This window comes from Triticum dicoccoides, chromosome 4B (genome assembly GCF_002162155.2).
Source record: "Triticum dicoccoides isolate Atlit2015 ecotype Zavitan chromosome 4B, WEW_v2.0, whole genome shotgun sequence".
Taxonomy (NCBI): domain Eukaryota; kingdom Viridiplantae; phylum Streptophyta; class Magnoliopsida; order Poales; family Poaceae; genus Triticum; species Triticum dicoccoides.
This window is the reverse complement of record NC_041387.1, coordinates 657,444,107-657,449,996: the sequence shown is the minus strand read 5'-3', so window position 1 is coordinate 657,449,996 and position 5,890 is coordinate 657,444,107. Positions and strand designations below refer to the sequence as shown.

Sequence of the window (5,890 nt, the reverse complement as noted above, 5' to 3'; positions counted from 1 at the left end):
AAATCAGATATTGATGTAGAATAGGTTGTACAAGCTTTTAATAAGCATTTTCAATACCTTCTAAAGCAAACTCCATCGATTCTTCATATAAAAAAAATGTATATCACTAATATTTGGGATAAACTTCGAGGAAAAAGTTGTGTATATTATAAGTATTGCTTAATGTAAGCAAACATCTTATACTGCTACCAGAACTTGGAGGCATTGTAAAGATTAGATGAACATACTGTTTAGAAACTACAAAAATAACTTAGAAGTCATCTGAGCAACAACCAAAATGTTCCCGTGGATAGCTAAAAAGTTATTATGGAGACAAGAAATTCCTCTAGTACCTATTTAGTTTGTTAGATAACTGAGACTTTCCGCTTGGCATCCAATGGCAATATAGAGACATGCCAGAAATAGTGCAGCAACGCTACAATATTCTGGAGTTGCAGAACAAATAATAATTTAGTTACCAGTCCCTCTTCACTGTATAATTGCATTGAGCACTCAGAGTTACCAGAAGAAGAATCAGAATGGTGGAAACTTTGATGAAACCTGGGAGATCAATAAATTAACAGTGTGAGCATCATGACCAAATAATCAAATTCAAGATTGACAAACAGAGAACACAAACCAAGAATCAATATCTCCTACCATGAATGTGGTAGTTGCTCTCCGGCCAGTCACGAGTGCAAGCTGGGAGAGGAGAGAACTCAAGGCTCAAGAATAGGAATTTCTATCCAGTGATGGTTGCCACATCCCTAGACGAAGCAGGCTGATCTTGTAGATTCATTTCATCGTCATTGGCTGGGAGACCCCACAGAGGCACCGCCCGACGGACTTTTGCTCTTGTGGCAGCCGACAACATTATGCCTCTAGTTGGCTGTAGTGCAATTACAGAATTACCTCAGAACTTCCAATTTTTGCAACATAAGAAATGAGAAATGAAGATATGAAAATTAATTAAATTTATAAGTATGCCATTTTACTTCAAATGGATAATTTAATAGATAATACCAAAAACATATACATACACACATACGCCCAAGAATTAGAAAGATTCAGAACAGGGTCAAGAAACACATCAATGAAGTTGAATAAAATAGTTCAGCATAAATCCATCATCAAACCAGTCGTAGAAAGCACACCACGAGTACACAACGAGGACCAAGCTAAGACATCCACTGAACCGACAGAAATATCGGACCAGTAGAACTAATTGCAGAGTGTAATACATATGCTAATCAAAACTAACTATTACATGACCCGATCCATGCATGAACTTCTAACCAACAAGATTCTCGAGGAAGCTTCCCTGATTGCTAATTTCCTGGTACCTGCTCCGCCTTGCTGTGGATGTCGCCCTAGTCATCGACCGTTGCTCACTGCAGAAAAAGGTTGGAGCAATGGTTGAGAGAGATAATCGCTAGTACGACAACAAAATATCAATTCCTAGCTCCTTCCAGGACATTCGAGAGGCTGACAAGTAGAGAGAGAAAAGGAGTGTCGACCTGCCCTATCCTAGTGCCGGTGTCCAGTTGCCGATCCGCATCATCTTGGCCATCGCCGCCCAGCATCGCCAAGTCGTCCTTATGGACGAGGTGAGATCTCCATTCTTTGATAAATTTGGGTTGCGAATTTCATTAGCACATGACAAATCATAGTAGCGTCAATGCCCATTTTCTTATTTGGTTTCGCAGGTTCACGTTGTCCCTGCCCATATGTTCAGAAAGGTCATTAACATTACCAAATCTTGCATATAGAGGGGTGGGGTGCTGCAGAGATTAACCTGCACGTTGGCTTCCAGTCTTCCACGCGCAGTCGGTTGGCGTCCTCCCCTGTGTCGTTCACCTCACCTCCTCGAGGTTTCTCTTGTGGTCGCCTTCGGCCTCGAGAACCTATGAGGGCGCCTCTTCCTGCGATGGGGCGGCGGCAGCAGGCTCAGATACATCGTCTTCCTGCACGGCAGTGATGCACATGCTCAACCTCTCCTCTTCTTCTTTGATTTGACCATCGCTGAGACCAAATCGAGTAAGCTATTCGTAGAAAACAGGGGATGCACAGAAGGAGGAGAGGTACACAAACCTGTTACCTGTGGATGATGGAGGAAGTGACTCCGGCCGCCGCCGCCGCCATCCCCATGATCCTTCTATCGTGCGAGATTCGGAGATCTAGAAGGGCAGCGATCTCAGTGGATACACTTCGCATGTGCTTGGCAATCCGTTTGGCCCGCCGTTGCCATCGCTAGCACTCGCTCTCTCTCTCTCTCTCTCCCTCTCTCTCTCTTGGTGACGATGGCAGTGGCGGCGCATCTGAGGGATCCGGGGTGTGGAGTCGAGGTGCATGCGGGAAGGTGAGGGAAGTGGCTGCCTGGGTGGGGCTACGAATACACGGAGCAGAATCTTTTTTTCAGGGGGCGGAGCAGAATCACATTCATTCGTTCTTCATCCAACGTTCGAGAATATCAGTGAACCAGATGCTTTGGATTCGGCCACGGGAACAGCTGCCCCAGGACAGATCGAACCGGCCCAGTAAAAGCCCACGCGAGAGAAAAAGTGCCATCGACGGCCAGGGATGGCTGAGAGGCGCAATCCAACGGCCTAAATTTGTGGGTGCGTGAGAGGGCTCGGAAAGGGTGCGGTTATACTGTCCTTAATTGCCCCCTCCCCTAAGTGTGCGTTTAAGGCTTGAAGCCCAGGAACTTTGCATGTTAAAGCCCATGTACTAGCTAGTCAGCCCACACTACACGAAACAAACTACCAGGTAGTTTCGGAAGCTGATGAGGCCACCAGGGCATCCTCTATCGATTGTTTCGGCGCGGACGCAATACGCGTGGCCGCAAGTTCAACTAGGGCATCCACACAACTGATCAGCGCCGGCGGCGATGACAGCATACTCCTGCGGTGAGTCCCTTGATTCCTTTATTGATTTATATTATGCAACAATATTGATGAATTGATCCGCATCTGGCTCGAGAAGGCCAGAAACTTCTTGTTTAGATGAAGTTAATTAAGGGTGTCAATTTCTTGTTTTCTTCTAAAAAATTGGTACACTAAATTAGGCATTCGCTGATTATGATTCTATCATCTAAGTTTCAAATTTCACTGGCTCACGCCAGATCTAAGAGCTAGGTGTATCATCGGCTAGAGGCTCATGTCTAGGCTATTGTAGTTTTTTATTATTAACAAACTGCTAGATGCTAGTTTCTGTTTTTCAGGCCGATTAGTTGATGTACAAACTACCGATCAAATATTTGGGCTCAAGTAAAATTTACACAACCAGCTAGAATCCAAAGCGCACCCTATAAGATTGTCGACTTTGTTCTATGGGTTTTACGCACAAGAGCCATATTAAACTAATGAAAAATCTACATTTTTATAGTTGCAACATACAAATTAATCATGTGTTTCTCTTTGTATGGTCATTATATGAAAAAAAATGTTCATCCTCTTCTTCGCCCCCCCTATGGTCAAATCATGGCTCCGCCTCTGGGAAGCACACACCGTTGTCCACGGTAAGTTTATATCAGTTATGCATTATAAGCAGGAAACAAACCTTAGCACCTTTCGTAAAGGTACAACAATTTGGTCATGGTTTCGCATAGGTTATCCGTGCTTATGTTATACAATTTTGCTAAAGCACATCTAGATGTGCTATAAGTATTGCACATCTAAGTCCTATATCATTGGCTTTACACTAAGACACGTGCAAGCATTTTCTTTTGTCTTTTTTTCTTTTTCTTTCTAGATGTTATACTCCTTATGTCAGATATTATTAAGTGGGCTGGCCACTTAGCCACGTATGTATTTGTCAAGCCGGAAGTAATGTGATACTTTACTCGTTCATTGAACGGGAGATTTTTTTTTCTTTTTGAGATTTTGAACGGGAGATCTGATTGACGTACTCAATCACCCTGATGGCACTCTGAAAATATTTTAATCTTACCAAAGTTATGTTAAAATACCTAACCATGCAATCCATAAACATGTTTAATTAGAGCTAATCATCACGTGGCCATGAAAAAAAATAGAACCACATGTCCTTTTTAATCATCCAGCATGCATGTCTCAGAGTTTTTAGACCTGAGATATCTTGCATATGATATACATCCGACCAGTGCAGTTTATTTGTTTCCTCCTATATAAACACTCTCGTTGGACATGCAATCATTTTCGTTTGTATTTTAGATATTCTATTTTTTTCCTTGTTACTCCCTCTGTAAATTAATATAAGAGTGTTTAGATCACTATTTCAGTATTTTAAACGCTCTTATATTCCCTTTTCTCAATCTCAACTGATCTCTTCCCTTGATTTCCGCTCGCTGATCTCACCCTCAACTCCATGATTCTAGTATAACTTCCTAACGTAGCCTTGTTTTCGTCCTTTTCCCTCCAAGGTGTGCTCCGTGCGCGGCCGTGTCATCAGCACACAAGCATGAGGTGCCCTGGTTGGTCGTCTGAGTTAGAGTCTGGTGGCAAGTGATAATTAGATTTCAGGTTTAGCATTGCTTTTATGTTGTCCCCGGCAGCTTAGCTCGGCTGGTTAGCTTTGCTTCTATCCACCATGAGGTCGTGAGTTCGATTTTGATCGATACAAATTTTATTTTTCCGCTTTCTTCAAAGCCCCCAAATTGGGCCGCGATTGCTGTTCTCGACGAAGTGGGCCGGCCCTGAAAAAGTGGAGAAACAATCCTCCTTTTAATATTAGGTAAAGATAAAAATATGGTCTCAGTGTAAGGTACGCCGGTCAGTCCGAGTTTTTAGGGACAAAGTGGAGGTTCAATTGGGTCATTGTTTTTAACCGGACACTGATCAAGCGGATGTTCAAGGAGAAAATAAGGCGACCGCTAGGCGCCGGCGCGCTAGCCCAAATTTCGGCCGGTCGGCCTGCAACCACACGATCTCAACAACATCAACCATTGGATCTTCAAGGTAGGTCGTCTTCTTCCCCGCATCTCCTCCGTTCCCCGTCCGCCTCACCTGCAGCACCTCCATTATCAGCCCCCTCCCCCGTTCTCTCGGTGACTGTTGCTATGCGGCTCACGGCCGGAGGCCCGATGGCCGGTGCTCTCCTCCCTCCCGCATCTCGCGCAGCACCCACGAATCTCGTGCAGCTCGCTGGGGCGCGAGTCGCGCTCTACTACTGCCCCCACCCCTCCCGATCGCAGCACGGCGCCTTCCCTCCTTGCTACATGCCAGATCCCGTCGCCGGGATTCGCGGCAACCCACCACCGGCATCTTGTTTCGTGCTACACCGTCGACGTGCTTAAAGCACCATGACCCATGACTGGATGTAGCAAAACATGTTGCCGATAGTAGCAAAAAATCGAGGCGGTTGCAGCAAAAATGTCGTCCTCGCTGTTGCCGGTCGCATCTAGGTTGTATAGCACCATAGTCTCATGAAGCTTTTTCAGGTGTCGGATGTAGCATTTTCATCTGTCGGTTGCAGCCTTTTTTCGGTTGTGCCATGGCCGCCCCAGCTTGCGTGTCTGGTGTTGAAGCTTTTTAAGATACTGGATGTAGCAGTTTAGGACGCGGGTTATAGCATTTGGAACTGCCGGTTGTGGCTCCTTCGCATGTCGGTCATAGCCAGTCCGCTCTCTGGTTGGAACAACAAAAAAGCCCGATGTAGCATTTTGTGATGCTGGTTGTACCTCCTCTGAACGCCGGACACAACACTCATCTTGATCCAACAAAGAAAAATGCATCGGTCGTAGCAAAAAGGAGTTGCCGGTTGCAGCTCTACCTCGATTTGGTCACAGCTTCCTCATAGCCAGTTGCAGCAAAAACAATGTTGCACGTCGTAGGCCATGGATGCAGCTCGCCAACCATGGCAGTTGTAGCTCCAGTCATCATGGAGCAGATGCAGCTAAGAGGGTGAATCAAGGGGAAGGGGAAGGGGAGGG

At 45.4% G+C, this 5,890-nt stretch overlaps 1 long non-coding RNA gene across 1 annotated transcript; it reads right to left on the bottom strand.

Moving 5' to 3' along the window:
* Positions 1 to 790: 790 nt before the first annotated feature.
* On the bottom strand, positions 791 to 1,982 carry LOC119294213. The gene is made up of 3 exons (XR_005143376.1): positions 1,775 to 1,982; positions 1,323 to 1,370; positions 791 to 858 (listed from the first exon to the last, which is right to left on the bottom strand). It is a non-coding gene; the product is annotated as an uncharacterized LOC119294213 (long non-coding RNA).
* Between the last annotated feature and the right edge of the window lie 3,908 nt (positions 1,983 to 5,890).